This window comes from Heterocephalus glaber, unplaced genomic scaffold (assembly GCF_053883595.1).
Source record: "Heterocephalus glaber isolate CG9 unplaced genomic scaffold, H.glaber_assembly_v1.0 deba00001504, whole genome shotgun sequence".
In the NCBI taxonomy this organism is placed as follows: domain Eukaryota; kingdom Metazoa; phylum Chordata; class Mammalia; order Rodentia; family Bathyergidae; genus Heterocephalus; species Heterocephalus glaber.
The window spans coordinates 51,113,132-51,132,419 of NW_028258324.1; the positions used below are offsets into that span (position 1 = coordinate 51,113,132).

The 19,288-nt window shown below is 34.5% G+C and overlaps 1 protein-coding gene and 1 pseudogene across 1 annotated transcript in view; both read left to right on the top strand.

Moving 5' to 3' along the window:
• The window catches only part of LOC147825340 (adenylosuccinate synthetase isozyme 2 pseudogene), a 28,765-nt pseudogene extending 23,200 nt beyond the window's left edge, over window positions 1-5,565 (top strand).
• Window positions 1-19,288, top strand: part of LOC147825339 (uncharacterized) — a 183,415-nt gene that overhangs the window by 71,556 nt on the left and 92,571 nt on the right. The window lies entirely within an intron of this gene.

A 19,288-nucleotide genomic window follows, 5' to 3' on the forward strand; every position in this document is an offset into this window, starting at 1 on the left:
GGACCTAAACTGATCATAACATCAACTCTGTATACAGAAGGCAGCACTTTGAAAAACTTAAAATATGGTTACTGTCAACAGTCTGGTCATGTACGTTAAGGTGATAGGTTGTCTCAAATAGAGATCCATTTTGTATCATAATATTATGGAGTGAGGGGGGAAATCCCTTTGTAAAAATTCTTCACCACTATCTCCATGATCTCTACTTCACTGAGTTTCATCCAAGTGCGAAAATGAAAAATTATAACCTGCCAAGCATCAGTGGCAAAGTGAAATGAAAAAATTGCAAGTTAATAATAGTGATGCCTTGAAAAAATTTCCTGGCCAATTTAACATTGCTTCACCCAAGGTCACTTCTGAGAGCTGATTATTTTTAGTAATTTGCAGATGAGACTATTCTACCTTGGTCATGGTTAGTGAAGATCAAGAAAATGCCACAGAAGTTTTAGGATTCAAGGTTACTGTCTTTCTCTAATAAGACACAAACTAAAGTTTCATTTTATTTTCCCAAAATCTAGCAGAGAGATGATTTTCAAAACATGAAACTTAAAATCTGTGCTACATTTTATTGGAGATATAAAGTCATCTTAATGTAAAACATTAGGAGTAAGGTACATAGATGTACTTTGATTAGGAGAATAAGTATCATTTCAAGTGGAAAGGAAAAATCTTCAATGGATTTTCTTAGTATTTAATTCTGATGCTTTAAAAAAATCATAAATATTGACTATGATGATTGATAGCTGATTTTTTAGCTTATATAAATTACCTAGATTTACTTTATTTTACCCATTTTGAGATTAAATTATGAGCAGTCCTTTGGATATCTATTATATATATAATTTAGATAATATAGATAAATATAAAGCAAAAACCAAAGCTGTACCTTAATTTTACTCCTTATGGATGACTTGTATTAATCTTTTTCTGTGTTCCTTCCAGATTCGTGTGTGTGTGTGTAGAAGAGAGATAAGCAGGAAGATAAATTTTTTAAAATGAGTTGATACTGGAGACATAGTGATATTTCATCTAGCACATCTTTTTATGTTAATAATTATTGGTTTGCATCTTCATTTTTAATGGCTTCATAATGTGTCTGTAGCATCTGAAATTGATGTACATTTCAAATACTTAGTTTTACACCATATAATCAATTCTAAAATAAATACAACTGTCAGTATCTATCAGATTATATAACAACATACATGCATTTATTTATTTATTTATTTATTTATTTATTTATTTATTTATAAATGATGTACCATATGGTATCTCTCATTTGAGTAAGGCAAAGTACAAAGAGAATAATAAAGGATGAATAGAAAGGGACAAAGGGATGGATCTCTTGCACTAGGGAAGGTATCCAAAGGAACAAGGGCGAGAGCTGAGAAGGGGGAAAGGGGAAATATGTAGAATAAAGATGAGCCATCTACAGAACCATAAGAACCTCTGTGAATGTAAACATCATATGCTATAAAGATAAGCTAAGATAAATAATTAATAGCTAGATGATGGAAAGAGGCATTTAATGCCTTTTGCAAAATATTCTAAGATGTCAGTTTATACTTCCATCAGCAATATTTTAAAGTGAACTTTTATTACATTCTTGCAGGAAAAATATTTAGATAGGTGCCTTGCTTTATTTGTTGGTAATACAGTGTTGAATACATTTTCAAATATTCAGTGGATATGTTTTATGGTTATCTTAATGTATTTTGCCCATATTTCCTATTTGTGTCATCTTTTTTCTCATTTCTATTTAATGAGCTTTATATTTTTATTTTTATTTTTTTAGTACCGGGGATTGACTCAGGACCTTGTGCTTGCATAGCAGGCGGCGGCACCACTGAGCTAAATCCCTGGCCCTATATTTTTAAAAGAATATTAATCACTTGTCATGCTTGTTTTAATTTTATTTCCTAAGTTTTCAATTCTTTCAATTTATTTATATTTTCTCAATATCTTAATGTTTTATTTACTTCTGGCTGTGAGTTGCTTGCAAAAGCTTTCCCCACAGAAAGTTATATGACTGTTTAATTTTTTTCTCTACTTTTCAATGTTTAATGTTTTAGCCATAAGAAATTTATTTTTTGCATGATTTAAGGCAAAAATATAACATTTTATATTAAAAGTTCCCTTTAATGACTAGCCTATCCTTCTTTATTGATTTTGAAATACCTTGGTTGTTAATACATATTCAAATTGTGTTCTGAAGAGGTTCAGGTATTCTGTGATGTGCCTAAGTGCATGTTGTTCAAAAAATAAATTTTCTTTTTAATTTCCTTATGTTTCTCTTGAAGTATGTGTGGTGATTGAACTTTTACATAAATTTTTCTTGATTTTTCCATCAGGTTTATTGAAATACAATTCATTTACATAAATCAATAGTTAAATAGCTGATACTATATTCAAAATAGAGAGCATTTACATCACTTCAAAACCTCTCATATATGCTTTTACAGTCATTCTTCCTGTATTCCTGGCCTCTGGCAATTATTTTTTACACTGTAGTTTAGATTTCACTACAAGTTTATATTTTTGAAATAACACAGTAGTATTTTGTGTGTGGCTTTTTTCACTCAGCATAATGCTGGTGAGATTCATCCAGAATTGTCCCTTTTTATTGCTTAGTAGTGTTCAATTACAATGATATACCAGTTTGTTTTATCTATTCAGTTACTTCACGTAGAAATATTTTTCATTTGTATTTAGCTGAAGTTTTTACTATTATCAATATAGGTGCTAGAAACATTCTCATATAGTTCCATATGTAGACATATGTCTCACTTCTCTAGAGCAAATAAATAAAATTATTGAATTGAATGATGTCTGTGTTTGCATGTGACTTTAAAAGAAACTGTCAACTGGTATTCTTAAGTGTCTGTACCATTTTATGTCCCCATTAGCACTGTATGAGAATTCTTATTGTTTCACGCACTTGCCAATACTGAGTATGGTTGGTTTCTTTAATTTAGCCAGTCTAGTAGATGTATAGTGGTTCTTCTTCCTGGTTTTTAACTTGCATTTCCTTAATTATTAATGTCCTTTACATTAACATACCAATTATAGAAGCCATATAGTTTTTAAAAACTGATGAAATTGAAATTTTGATTCTGTTCAATCAATACAACAATTTAAGGAGAGTTGACATTATAATAATATTGAGTCCTTTATGAATATAGTATATTTTTCATTTAGGTCATTTTAAAATTTTCTGAAAAATTTGGCAGGGTTTGAGACTTGCATATTAAGTTATTCTTAAATGTTTCATATTGTCTGCCGTTTGAAATGTTACTTTTAAGCATTTTAATTTCTAATTTTTTTGTTGCATGTAGAAATACAATTTTTGAATATTGGCTTTGTATCTATCATGCTTATTAAACTTACTGATTATTCTCATAGCTGTGTGTAGATTCCTGTGGTCTCTGCGTGGACATTTTTTTCTGAGTGTAAAGTTTTTCCTACAAATTCTATGCTTCTCTTTTTCTTCCTTTATTTCTTACCTTATTGTTTTGCTTTTTTCATGGCTTAAATAGGCAGTACAATGTTAAATATAGAACAGAAAGCATTTAGTATTTTAAGTATTTTATGATCTAGGAATGCTAGCTGTAGGTTTTTCAGAAATGCTTTGTTAATCTTCATCTGCTTTTATAGAATACCATGGAAAATATGACTTTACTAAGGTAAATTTTCTCACAGTTCTTCTGGGTAGGGAGTCTAAGATCAAAGTGCCATCAAGTTTGGTATCTGGTGAGGCCTTTCTTCCTGTCATGTAGAAAAATCACCTCACTGTATCCAAACATGTCCTTTTCTCTGGCCACATGTGGGTAAGGGGGAGAGGTCTCTAGTGTCTCTTTCTTTTCTTATAAGTATACTGGGTCTACTGATTTGGGCCCCACTTCTATGACCTCATTTAACAATAATTATCTCCTTAACGTCCTCTGTCTTGAAATAAAGTCAGATTGGGGATTAGTGATGAAACATAGGAACTTCGGAGAGACAAAAATCAGTCCACAACAGATGCCTTAATTTCTTAAAATATATATTATGAATACATGTCAAATTATGTGGCAACTATTGAGAAGATCATAGGTTTTTTCTTTTCTTTTATAGTATGTACTATAGAGAATTACTCAATCTATTATTTTTTTGGTACCGAGGATCAAACTCAGGACCTTACGCTTGCGAGGCAGGTGACAGAACCACTAAGATAAATCCCCGGTCCCCACAATCTATTTTTTGAATGCTAAACCTACCTTGCATCTACTTGATCAGGTTTTAGTGTGCATTTGAAAAATGTGGGTATGTATATGTATAATTTATTATTTCCTTTACATATTGGTGAATTAAGTGTGCTAAAATTTTGTTGGTGACTTCATGTCTGTGATCATAAGAGAGATTGACCTATAGTTTTTTTTCTTGTAATATTTTGGTTATGGTTCAGTATAAACTTTTGTTTTCTCATGAGTTGGAAAATGTTTCTTTCTCTTCTCTTTTCTGAAAGAGTTCATGTAAACTTGACACTAAATTAAACCTTCGATATGGTTCTCCAGTGATTCTATGGTTCTGTCTTTGCTTGAAATTTCTTTTGCATATGTTTTAAACTTGAGTTTCACATCTTTTGTCGATAAGGGTTTCATTATTGTTATTCATTAACATAGAAATTTAACAAAAACTATTTAAGAGTTTCCTTCTTCTAACATGAAATTTTAATGCTGTGAAATTTTTCCTAGAATCTTTTAGTTGTTTCACATACATGGTTTTCATTTTCCTTCAATCAAAATATTTTCTATTTTTTATTATGATTCTTCCTTTTATCTGTGTATTATTTAGGAGGGTATTGGGGTATTCATCAACTTTTCTCTTGTTTTAACAAAATAGTTGTTACCCACAATTTAAGGGAGTGGTTATTTTCATTCATGAAGCTGTCATTCAGTCCATTGTTGGCTGAATTCAAGGCAGAAGGATCTTAGTAGCAGAGCATAGTGTAGGAAAGCTGCTCATCTCATGGCCTCAGGAAAGAAAAGAGCAGGAAAGAACCAAAGAGGAAGGAGTCAGGAACTAGATAAATTCCACCAAGGTCATGCCCCCATGACCTACTTTTTATAACTAGGCCCAACCTTCTATAGACCATTCAGCTATGTACTCCTTAGTGGATTATTTATGCTCTCAGAATCTAATCACCTCTCCATGAGTCTCTTAATCTTGTCAAATTGGAAATCGAGATTAACTGGCACAGTTGGGATTCTAACATTTGGAATTTTTAAATATATTTCTGTTATTGATTTCTCATGTAATTTCATTGTGCTAAGAAAACTTTTTCTGATCTTAATCTTTTAAATTCGTTAAGATTTGTTTTATACCCCAGAAGGTTATAAATCATCCTGGCAATTGTTCCACATACACTTGAAAAAATATGAAATTCTCTATGCATATTAATTACATTGAAATTATTAATAAGTCTTCTGTATATTTATTAGGTTTTCTACTTATTTTTATCAGAAGAAATTTTGAAATCTTCAACAATATTTCCGTATTTTTCTAGTTCACGTTAAGTTCTGTGAGTGTTATGTATTTTAGAGATCTTTCATTAAATATATGAACCTTAAGGATTTTCTGGTATTAATATAATCATTTTAATTTTCTTTTTTTAAAAATTATTTTTATATATATATTTATTTATTTATTTGGTACTGGAGATCGAACTCAGGACCTTGCAATTGCGAGGCAGGCGCCAGAACCAGTGAGCTAAATCCCTGGCTTAATTTTCTTTTGATTGGTGTTTGATTATTTTTAATGTTGCTTTCATGAATAAAATTGTATTGCTGTTAGATTTTATAATTTTTAAAATTCAGTTTGCCTGTGTCTGCTATTCTCTTTGTATTTGTTTTCTATTTTTTTGTTACTCTCATTCTGATTATTTTGTTCTTTCAGATCAAGTGATATATATATATATATATATATATATATATATATATATATATAATTTTTTTTTTTTACTGGGGATTGAACCCAGGGCCTTTGGCTTGAGCTACATCCCAGGCTGGGCTTGAATTTGCTATGCTATCATCCTGCCCAGAATGCTGGTATTATAAGCATGTGCCTCAGAGTTGGGCAAGTAAATAAATTTTATGGTTCTTTTTGTAAATTTTCTTATCATTTATACTTTTTGTTTTGTTTAGTGGTGGCTCCGGTTAAAAACATGATTTTAATTTACCAGTACATCACCAAATAAAGTGGTACCTTTGTTCACAAACTTAATGCATTCCATGATTTTGGGGAAGACTGCTAAAGTTGTGTTTGTCACCTGATGTAGAATTCCCAAATGAAAGCAAAAATTTTCTGGGCACTTCTGTTTGCCAATCTCATTGTTTGCGAACAGAAATGTTTGTGAACCAAGGTATTACTGTATTCTTGTAAAAGTGTAAGGATCTTATAAAAGAATATTTCCATATCTCATTCCCTTCCTTTTTTTCACTTTTGTGACTTTACTTCTATATATGTTATAAATTGCACAGTTATACATGGCTATTTTTCATATAAAATGTATTTTTAAAATGGAAAATACTTTATCTTGTGCTTACTTATGTATTTACCATTTTTTGTAGCTCTACTCTTTTGTGTATATGCAAAATTCTGTTTATATCATTTTAATTGTACTTCAATAATTTAATGTAGTATTTTTCCCATTCTAAAAAAGACTTTTTTCAGTGTATGTTTGTCTAGAAAGTATTTTAATTAGTAAAGGATTTTTGTTGGGCTTAGATTTCTAAATTGGTGGTTTTATTGTTTTGTTTTAGTGCTTTGAAGGGCCATAATCCATTTTCTATGTATTTCATAGTTTCTGAAGAGAGGTTGGCTGTCATTATCCTCTTACTTCTTTTGTAGATACCTTTTTCCTGTGGTTGCTTTTACTATGATATGACTCTGGAATCATTTCTGAACATCTCAGGTGTTCTTCAGTGTCTTTCCATTCTAAATATAGTGCCCAAACTACTGTGAACTCTGAAAATAGTTTGTCCTATTGTTTTCCAATAAGTTTTTTTCACTAGTCTTATGTGATTCTACTCAGATATGGACATACCAATCTAATTAATACTTGAAATGGACCTTCCTGCATATTTTTAAAGATACTATTTTAAAAATATTACTGATTTGTGCAACTTTTGTATCATTTCTATTGTTTCCCATAAATTCTAGCTTCCTTGGTCTCCACAAATCCTAATCTCTATTTCCTCACATGATAGAGACACAAAAGCTTTGGCTTCTCCTTTCCCATACTACCTCTCTAAAACTGCCTCCAGGCACAAAAGTAGGGCAATAAAAGGGATTCATCTTTTTTACCTTGAATACAGTGTTACCTGTTTAATGTTTAAAAATAATGTTTTCATGTAATTTTCTTATTTATTCTTTAAGATGGAAATGTAAGTCTGGTATCCTTTTTCAGTCTTTTTTTTTTTTGTTAAATTTTTTTATTGGTACATTTTAGGTATACAACACAATTATATTTCTCATTGGGAATTGTACCTTTACATAATGCATCTTGGTTCCTATTTTTTCCCCATTCCTAGCCCTCCCTTCACCCCCTCCACCCTTCCCTATTTACAAAGACTTTATTTCCATTTTTTCCATTTCTCAGCATTTTTCCTTTCCCTTCTTTCCTTTCCCCTGCCCCTCCCACTACCCCTACCCCTTTGGACATTTTCTTCCTATTTTGCATTGTCAATTATTCATTCTAATAATTGGTACATTTTAGGTATATAATATAATGACATTCATCATTGGAAATTTGCACCTTTATATAATCTCTCTTGGTTCTTATTTTTCAGCCTTGCCTAGCCCTCCTTGCAACTCCTCCATTCCTCCCTATTTACAAAGATTTTGTTCCTATTTTTCCATTTTCTCATATTAATCCCATTCCCTTCTGTGCTTTCCTCTAGCCCTCCCACTTCCTTCCTCTTTGCTCCTTTTCTTCGTATTTCACATTACCTATTATACATTTTAGTCCTTATTTACACTTTCAGCTTGTCACACTAGAGAAACTATTCAGGAGTTATACACATGTGTCCTATTTATTTCACTTAAGAGTATTGCCTCAATGTGCATCCACTTAGCTATAAATGTCTCTACTTTCTCATTTTTTATGGCTGAGTAGTACTCCATTTTATAAAAAAACCACATTTTCTATATCCAGTTTCCAGTTGATGGGGATTTGGGCTGTTTCCAAGTTTTAGCTATCACAAACTGTGCTGCTATGAACATGGGCACACATATATCACTGTGGTATGATTCTTTTAATTCTTTGGGGAATATCCCCAGCAGTGGAATAGCGGGGTCAAATGGGACTTCCAGTCCTAGTTCTTTGAGGTATCTCCATACTGATTTCCACAGTGGTTGCACCAGTTTATACTCCCACCAGCAGTGGAGCAGGGTTCCTCTTTGCACACAGCCCAGCCAGCATTTGTTATTGGTTGATTTCATGATAGCAGCCATTCTTTCTGGAGTGAGGTGGAATCTCAGGGTTGTTTTCATTTGCATCTCTTGAGTGACCAGTGATGTTGAACATTTTTTCATGTATTTATTTGCTAGTTCTACTTCTTTGTGTGAGAAATGTCTGTTCATTTCAGATGCCCATTTTTGGATTGGGTCTTTAAATTTGGGAGGTCTGATCTTTTTAAGTTCTTTATAGATTCCAGATAGTAGACCTTTGTCTGAGGAAGAGCAGGTGAAGATTTTTTCTGAGTTGTCTCTTCACACTGCTGGTGGTTTCTCTTCCTGTGCAGAAGCTTTTTAATAAGAAGAGATCCCACTTGTTGATTGTTTGTGCTAGTTCATGGGCAACTGAGGTTTGTTCATAAAATCTTTTCCTACACCAGTGTCTTCAAGAGTTCTACCTAACCTCTGTTCCAACTGGTACAGTGCTTTTATTTTAATATTTAGATCTTTAATCCATTTTGATTTTAGTTTAGTGCATGGAAAGAGATATAGGTCTAGTTTTATTCTTTGGCAAATTGAAGCCCAATTTTTCTAGCACCATTTATTAAAGAGGCTATCTTTCCTCCAGTGAGGGTGTTTGGCTCCTTTATCAGAGATGAGATGGCTGAATGTGTCTGGTGCTGTTTCTGCATCTTCTAATCTGTTCCATTGGTCCTCAGGTCTGTTTCTTTGGCAGTACCATGCTGTTTTTATCACAGTAGCTTTGTAGTAGAGTTGCAGGTTGGGGATTGTGATAGCCCCTGCCATGTCTCTGTTACCTAGAATTGCTTTTGCTATTCTGGGTCTCTTCTTGTTCCAAATGAATTTTTGGATTGTTTTGTCAAGGTCCATGAAGTATGTTGCTGGGATCTCAATTGGAATTGCATTAAATCTATATAGCAGTTTTGGAAGTATGGCCATTTTCACTATATTAATCCTTCCTACCCAGGAGCAGGGGATGTCTGTCCATTTTCTGATATCCTCTTCAATCTCTCTTTTCAGAGTGCCATAGTTTTCAGAGAAGAGTTCTTTGATTTCTTTCATTAAGTTGATTCCTAGGTATTTCAGTTTTTTGGATGCTTTTGTGAAAGGAATTATTTGCCCTATTTGTCTCTCAGTGAGTCTGTCATTCGTGTAGAGGAAAGCTATCAAATTTTGTCTGTTGACCTTGTAACCAGCTACTTGACTGAATTTGGTTATGAAGTCTAGAAGACTTTTGGTGGAGTTCTTGGGGTCTTCTATATAGAGTATCATGTCATCTGCAAATAATGACAATTTGACTTCTTCATTACCTATCTTTATTCCTTTTATTTCTTTCTCTGGTCTAATTGCCATGACTAATGTTTCCAGAACTATATTGAACAAGAGTGGAGATAGTGGGCATCCTTGTCTTGTTCCTGATTTTAGTGTGAAGGATTTCAGTTTTTGAAAATTTAGTATGATATTTGCTGTTGGTTTTTCATAGATGGGTTTTATCATTTTGAGGTAGAGACCATCTATTCCAATTTTTTTGTAGGGTTTTTGTCATAAATGCATGTTGGATTTTGTCAAATGCTTTTTCTGCGTCTATTGAGATAATCATATGGTTTTTGTCCTTGGGTCTATTGATATAGTGTATTACATTGATTGATTTGCATATGTTGAACCATCCTTGCATCCCCGGGATGAATCCCACTTGATCAGGATGTATGATCTTCTTGATGATCTTCTGCATTCTGTTTGCCAGTATCTTATTAAGGATTTTTGCATCTATGTTCATTAGTGAGATTGGCCTGTAGTTCTCCTTTTTGGTTGGGTCTTTCTCTGCTTTGGGGATCAAGGTGATGCTTGCTTCCAGGAATGAATTTGGGAGTATTGCTTCCCTTTCAATTTCATTGAAGAGTTTAAACAGTAGTGGCAGCAGTTCCTCTCTAAATGTCTTGTAGAATTCAGCAGTGAAGCCATCAGGGCCCAGGCTTTTCTTAGTTGATAAGTTTTTAATTACATTTTCAATTTCATTGGTTGATATTGGGTTGTTCAGAATTTTTAGGACTTCTTCGTTCAACTTTGGTAATTCATATGTATCTAGGAATCTGTCCATTTCTTCTGTGTTGTCCATCTTACTGGCATATAGGTTCTGGAAGTAGGTATTGATGATCCTCTGGATTTCTGGTGGGTCTGTTGTAATTTCACCCTTTTCATTCCTAATTGCATGGATTTGGGCCTTTTCTTTCCTTTTTCTGACAAGGTTGGTTAAGGGTTTGTGACTTTTGTTGATTCTTTTGAAGAACCAACTCCCGGCTTCATTGATTTTTTGTATCGTTCTCTTAGTCTCCATTGCATTGATTTCTCCTCTGATCTTTATAATTTCCTCCCTTCTATGAGCTCTGGGGTTGTCCTGCTCTTCTTTTTCTAGAAGCTTGAGGTTCAGCATCAGGTTGTTTAATTGGGCTTGTTCTGTTTTCCTAATATGCATATTCACTGCTATGAAATTCCCTTGTAAGACTGCTTTCATTGTGTCCCATAGATTCTGATATGTTGTATTGTCATTGTCGTTTAATGGAAGGAACAGTCTGATTTCTTTTTTAATTTCCTCTGTGACCCACTGGTTATTCAGAAGTGTTTTGTTCAATTTCCACGTGTTTATGAAATTTTTTGAGTTTCTTTTGCTATGGATCTCCAAATTCATCACACTATGGTCTGATAATATACAGAGGATAACTTCAATTCCTTTTCACTTACTTAAACATGTTCTATGTGTGAGTATGTGGTCTATTTTGGAGAATGACCCATGTGCAACTGATAAGAATGTGTATTCTGATTTTGTGGTGTGGAAGACTCTTTAAACATCTGTTAAGTTCATTTGTTCAAGAGTTCGATTGAGTTCTAGTATTTCATTACTTATTTTTTCGTCTAGTTGATCTATCTATTTGTGACAGTGGGGTGTTGAAGTCCCCCTCTACAATTGTATTAGTTCATTTATGACTTTTCATGTCTGTTAGTATTTGTTTTATATAGTTGGGTGCACTAGTGTTTGGTGCATAGATATTTATGATTGTCATCTCTTCCTCTTGGATTGGTCCCTTTATAAGGATGTAGTGTCTTTCTTTGTCTCTCTTCATCTTTGTTGGTTTGAAGTCTACTTGATCTGCCAAGAGGATAGCTACTCCTGCTTTTTTTCAGGTTTCCGTCGCATGGAGTATTGTTTTCCACCCTTTAACTTTCAGTCTGTGAGTTTCCTTTTGAATTAAGTGTGTTTCTTGTATGCAGCATATTTTTGGATTTTGCTTCTTGAGCCATTCTACCAGTCTGTTTCTTTTGATTGGTGAATTGAGACCATTAACGTTGATGGTTATAACTGAAACATATTGACTTGTCATTACCATGACCTTTTCTTTTTGTTGAGTTCTCCCCCTTTACATTTAATTTCTTGTCATGCCAGATGGGTTCACTCTGCTTTGCTTCTTGGGGTTGTGATCCTCAATGTCTGTTCCTAGCATATTGTGTAAAATTCTTTGGAGTGCTGGTTTGGTATTCACAAAGTTCCTAAGGTGCTCTTTGTCATGATAGTATCTTATTTCTCCATCCATTTTGAAAGATAGTTTTGCAGGGTACATCAATCTGGGTTGGAGGCTGTTTTCTTTTAGGGCTTGGAATATGTCACTCCAAGCTCTTCTTGCCTTGATGGTTTGTGTTGAGAAGTCTGCTATGATTCTGATGGGCTTTCGTTTGTGTGTCTGATTTGTTTCTTTTCTCTAACTGCTTGTAGAACTTTGTTCTTCTGTTGTGTTTCTGCAATCTTAACAATTATATGCCTATGTGTAGATTTTTTTTTGTAACAAGGCTATTTGGAGTCCTATATGCCTCACTTATGTGTATGTCAAGCTCTTTTCCCCTGCTTGGGAAGTTTTCTGCCATTATTTTTGTGAAGAGTTTTTTTTGTCATCTGCACTCTCTCCTGTTTCTTCATTGAGCCCAATCAGTCTTATGTTATTCTTGTTTGCATTGTCTAGCACCTGCTGGGTTGATTTTTCATGTTCTCTTATAATTTTGAAGCAATTTTTCTTTTCCTGGTCATTAATTGCAATCTTATCTTCTATATCTGAAATTCTGTCCTCACATTGACTCATTCTGCTGTGTAGACTTTCAGTGGAGTTTTTCATGTCCTGGAAATCTATTTACATCTATTTTATGGATTCCATATATTTCCTATGTTGTGATTCCATCATGTTCCTGAGCTCCTCTCTAGATTTATTAATCATGTCTTGCACTAGGAGCACAATTTCTCCTGTTATCTGAGAAATTATTTCTGATTTCATTTTTTGCAGATCCCCTTTTGTTGCCAGTTCAGTGGGTCCAGGTAGTTGAGTATCAGAATTTTCCATCTCATTTCCCTTTGGGGTTGCTGTAGGTGATCTGGAAGTCTGGTTTTGAGAGTAATTTACATGTTTTCTCATTTTGTTTGGTGGGGGGGCTCTTGGCGCCTGCACAGATTACCTTCTCTGAGCTGGGAGAGATGGGACAGAGGCCGGGAGCAGCGCTAGGGATGGTGGCCCAAAAGCCCTTTCCTCTGGGCTGGGAGCAGCGGGAGGAATGGTGGCCGGGAAGCCCCTTCCTCCTGACCAGGTGCAGTGGGGTGGCTGCTCAGAAGCCCCTACCTCTGGGCTGGGAGAGGCAGGACTCAGTACTGTGGTCTGGTGGTCTGGTGTCCTCTGCGTCTTTGTAGTGTGGAACCAGGTGGGTGTACAGAGGAGCGGGGGGTGTGGGGGGGTGTTCAGTCTCCTTTTTCAATGTTATTGAAGTGGAAGCTTATAGTGCCAAAAATAAGCTTGAATTTCACTAGTGTGCACATGGTGTCTGCACATGATGTCTTTCATCATCTGTTTGTAGATAATTTATTGTAAGTATCTACTTCATTCTTTATTGTTCACATAAATTACCTATTTTAATCTATCAATATTTTAATTATGATTATATAATAATTGGCATTGTTCTTATTTCATGCACATTTCAAATATCCTTTAGAAGTGCATCATTTTAAAAAAAATACTGACAAGAGCAACTTTAACCCAAATCATGGTTTTGGATTTTAAAACCTCCTGTGGAGATGGGAGTGAAAGAGATGTTTCATATTGTCAGTATTGTAATTTTTGAGTCAGGTTCTGCTTTTCTGCATAAATTCAGTTTAGACATGCCTTTATCATCCTGTGCTTGTACAGTGTTTTTGCCATTATGTTGTCCTAGGTTTGAAACTCATCTCTATTTATAAAATCCACTGACAAAAAGCATATCAAATTATACCTTATGAAATATCTAGGTCTGGAGGTATTACATTACAGTGTAGTAATACCAACAGTTTTATATCATATATGAAACACTTCTGTTTTTCAAAGTCCTTTCTTTCCCTGACATCTGATTTTTATTTTACCATTTCTTTCACTATCATGCGCTGGCTTTGCCTGTTTCATTATTGCAAATATCTTTTTTCTCTAACTCTCTTTTCCCCTTCTTGGTCTTCTATCTTCTCACCTACCCACTCTTTAATTTTTTGATTCATTGATATTTAACTATCTCTTTGGTGATATAGGACCCTACCATGCCAGGCCCTCTGGTCCTATTTTCACCCCACGTGAATTATCAATTACTTTTTTTTCTATATTAATTCTCTTTGTAAAAATGATCCTATTGCCCAGTGTTAACAGATTTTTTTTTTACTCCACTATCTTTGTAAAAAAGTGATCCGTATTTTGCCTTTTAATTTTCTATGCCTTAAATTGCAAGGTATGTATCATTTCTAGGATATTTAGTGGCTGTTTTGGCACTCCAGAAGCTGCTGATTTTAAACATAGTCTTGGCCAAGAACAAAAATAAAATCCCAAGATATACATTTAATAGGAATAAAGCAATCATGTAAAGAGCCATATGGAAAATATCAGCATTGTAGAACTAATTGTTACATAAAATTTGAAATTCAAGACAAATATTATATTCTTTTACTCATTTATTCTGATGACTCAAATTGAGGATATCTACATTGCTACTTGTTTCACTGTTAGAAGAATTGACTAGTCATTAAGTAGTTATTAAGTTTTCTTTAGGGAAATTAAAACTAGGTGTGTTCATAGATTAAATTAGCTATATATTATTGATCCTATTTCAAAATTGAATTATTTTTAATAGTTGTAATTTGTTTTCATATAACTGCTTATCTTTTCTTTCAGATTTTATAAATGTTCCTATATTTTTCTTTGATCATATGTATCTGATAAGTTTTATTATCAATCTCTACAAAGAATAAAGACAATTTTGAAAATAGCATCATTGCTTTGTACTCAATATTCTTACATTGCTTTTGCTCCCAAAAGAATTAATTGCATATAACCATTAGTACATTGCTATAATAAGTACCCAAAGTTAGTGAAAAGAAATATTGACCTACTGTCTGCTTCTATGTTTCTTAATATCTCATAACATCATAGAATATTCACATGTGAAGTTACTTAAAAGTATGCAGATATGTCAAATATCCTAAAAGATTTTAGAAATGAAAATAACATTCTAAGTGAGAAATCATAGTGAAGCAGTATTAACTGGGAAGCTTCTTTGAAGTGAGTTTGGAATAAATTCTAAATGAGACAGAATTCTTCAGAAAAGACACTCATGTGGGATGAATGAAAGTACATAGGCAGATGTGAACACAGTATGCGCAAATGACAGCCCCTTTTTGTTAGGCTTATACTCATTATTTATTTAATAATAACTTGTTACATAAAAAACTAGTTTTGGAGTCAAATCCTTTTTCACATTCTTTACCACATATTAGCACTGGGTATGTGACCTTGAGCAAACATTTTTGTCATTTTACAAACAAAGACAAAATTACCTACTTTTAGAATAAAACGGTTCATCTAAAGTTTTTAACAGTGGAGCTGGGCAAACAGTAAGTTAATTATATTACAACTCTTAGTATGTGTTTTCATTATAAATAGTATAAGGTATAGGATATATAATATCCTATACATATATATATAATATAATACATATACATATATAATATATATAGGGCATTCATTAGTGCTTATTGTCTCTCTGGAAGACTATCTGTCTTTGAAGGGGCAGCTTTTTTTTTTTTTTTTTGGTACTGGGGATCGAACTTGGGACCTTGTGCTTGTGAGGCAGGCGGCTGAACCACTGAGCTAAATCCCTGACCCAAGGGGCAGCTTTTAGTATATATGCTGCTGAAGCAAGCACATGGGGCAGCTTTTATATCAAGCACTGTGTTGATAAATATATGTGGGCAACAAATATTTATAGAATGAATAATTGGCAGAACACAAACTTTTTGGAAGAGTATCAGGTTGAAGTCAGGAAAATGACAACATGGTGAAGATAATCTTAAAGGTAGTAGATTTTAAGTAGTATACACTTGGATTGAATAATGGAATTTTATTTGTGGACAACACTGAATCTGTGGATTCATGTTATCTTAGAATTTGGAAATTGTCTCAGTAAAATGTTTGAAGAGTTCAAGGCCAGCCTAACCCACATACGAAGACCCTGTCTAAGTACAAAATAACTGATCTTCTGTTTGTAGAAACTTTGATTGTACTTGACTGTTCTATGTTACTAACCCGGAGCTGTTTTGGGAAGGGCTCCAGAACCTTTAGGATTTGACTAGAATGGTTAACTCATTTCTAACAGGTGCCTTAGGAAAATCACCTCATTGAATATATCTCTCAGTAGAGTTAATTCGAATTAGCTGGAAAGGCTATGAGAATATTCATTGAACAAAGATGATTAAAATTAATCTATAGACTGCCGTCAAAATGTGTTTTATTTTCATATCATCTTTGTTTAAAATGGCAGATATGTATAGATTTAGCAATAAATGTATAATACAGAGTGCTGCTATTGCTAAATTTCTTTTTATTTTTTGGTACCGGGGATCGAACTTGGGATTTTGCACTTGTGAGGCAGGTGCTGGAACCACTGAGCTAAATGCTCAGACCAAACTAAATTTTTAATATTTTTTGACTCTATGAAAATTAGGAGACAATCACAAGACAGGTTTTTATATTTATGAGAATAAAATTCAAATTTAAATCATTTCTGTAAATGATGTTATATACTCAAAGAATAATTATTTTTTGAAATTTGAAACTCAAGACATTTGAAAAAGAAAAAAGAAATGATTTTGAATGACTAATATTTGAATATATTTATGGCAAATTTTAAATTATCAAGCTTTTAAAACATTTCAAAATGGAATTATTTTCTAGGAATTGCATAGCATTCTCACTATAAATATTTTGAAATTAATTTTTCATTGAAAGACATCATCAAGTAAATATGTTTTCAGTTTAGATTTTGATGGGGAGATTGCTTTTTATTTTCTGTGTTATTAGAGAAAATAAAGTTTCATACTATGAAATTTATATCATTTTTGTTTGTTTTGGTTGATGCTAGTTACATTTTATCTACTGATAAGTTATGTTACATAAAGAACTACTAGTTGCATTTCATTGTTGAGTGTGTGCAGATCCCGCGGAGCAGCTGTGTGGCCCAGACATCCTTGGCTGCAGGCAGATCCCAGCCTGGGGTCTGTCCCAACACCAGAGGCTCTGGTACCGCCCCCCAGGACAGGAGCCTGCCCAGAGAGGGGCTGCACCAGCACATGGGCTCCTGCTAGAGGCCTGCCATTCCATCCCTAAGTACAGGGAGATCCCAGGGAGCAGCTGGTGGCCCAGACCTGCTCAGCTGCAGGAAGATCCAAGCCTGAGCTCTGCCCTGACCCCAGAAAGCTTGGGCACAACCACCCAAGCCAAATGCCTGCTCAGAAAGGAGCTGCACCAGGGCTTCAGCCAGAGACTTGCCATACCATTGGCCACAGCCAGGGACCCGCCTGGAAAAGAGCTGTACAGGCACACAAGCAATACCCAGAGGCTCACCCCGATACCATTGATAAGTGCAAAGAGACCCTAGCCAAAGCCTGTGCAGACAACAGAAACTGGGGTGCACAGACCCCAACCAAAGGCCCTCCCAGACAATAGCTACATAGGGGCCCCAGCGAGAGGCACGCCTAGTTACCATTCTAAATATGCTCAGGCCCCAGCCAGAAGCCAGCCCACACAACAGGTCAGCTCAGGGATCTAGAAGACCACCACTCTGAACCTAGGAATTGGTATACTGGTGAGCAGCAAAATAAAGGCTGCTTGGTGGCTTGCTGAGAATTCAAGATGACTGGGTGAGCAAAAAGTCACCTCAACCAAGACACAGCAGGCTGAATCTGCTGAGGTGAGAAGACATGTAAATAAGTCACCAAACCAGACTTCCAGATCAACTAAGAGAACCCCAAAGGGCAATGAGATGGAACAATCTGATAACCACTTGGACTCCCTGAACTAGCAATGAAAGGGGACCTGGCAAAAGTGAAATCAGAAATAAATTTTCAGATAACAGCAGAGATTGTCCCCATAGTGCAAGACATGATTAATAAATCTAGAATGGACACAGATAAAAAAATAGAGGAGCTGAGGAACATGATGGAATCCCAACATAGGAAACAAATAGAATCCATAAAACAATGCAAATAGATTTCCAAGAGATTAAAAACTCCATTGAAAGTCTATTCAGCAGAATTAGCCAATGCTAGGATAGAATTTCAGATATAGAAGATAAGACTGCAATTAGTGACTGGGAAAACAAAAATTTCTTAAAGATAGTAAGGGACCATGAGAAATCAATCTAGCAGCTGCTAGAAATGCAAAGAAGTATAACATCAGAGTGACTGGAGTCAAGGAAGAAACAGGAGAGTGTGCAGATGACAAAACTGTTCACAGAAGTAATGGCAGACAACTTCGCAAATAGGGGAAAAGAACTTGACATAGAGATAAGTGAGTCATATAGTGTTGCAACTAGTCTTGATCAAAAAAATCTACATATAGGCAAGCAATAGTTAAGATTTCAGAAACTCAAGAACAAAATTCTACAAGCAGTTAAGAGAAAAGAAACAAATCACATACAAAGGAAAGCCCATCAGAATCACAGCTAACTTCTCAACACAAACCCACAAGGCAAGAAGAGCGTGGAACAACGTATTTCTAGCTCTAAAGAAAAACAACCTACAACCCAGATTGATGTATCCTGCAAAACTATCTTTCAAAATTGATGGAGAAATAAGATATGTTCACGACAAAGAACACCTTAGGAACTTCATGAATACCAAACCAGCACTCGAAAAAATTTTAATGTCCTAGGAAAAGGCAACGAGGATTACAGCCTCAGGAAGCTGAGCAGAATGAATCCATCCATCAGGATAAGAAATTAAATGCAAAGGGAGAGAATCCAACAAAAAGGAAAAGTCAGGAGGACAAGTCGATGCAAATCAGTTATAACTGTCAATGTTAATGCTCTCAATTCACCAATCAAAAGAAATAGACTGGCAGAATGGATCAAGAAGCAAGATCCAACAATATGCTGCATACAAGAAACACACTTCATTCAAAAACAAACTCTGAAAGTTAAAGTGTGGAAAACAATACTCCATGAGACAGAAACCTGAAGAAAAGCAAGAGTAGCTATCCTCTTTGCAGATGAAGTGGATTTCAAACCAACACTGATTAAGAGAGACAAAGAAGGACACTACATCCTTGTAAAGGGAACAATCCAAGAGGAAGAGATGACAATCATAAACATATATGCACCAAACACTAGTGTGCCCAACTATGTAAAACAAATACTAATGGACATGAAAAATCAAATAAATGCTAATACAGTAATAGTGGGGGACGTCAATATCTCACTCTCGCAAATAGATAGATCAACCAGACAAACA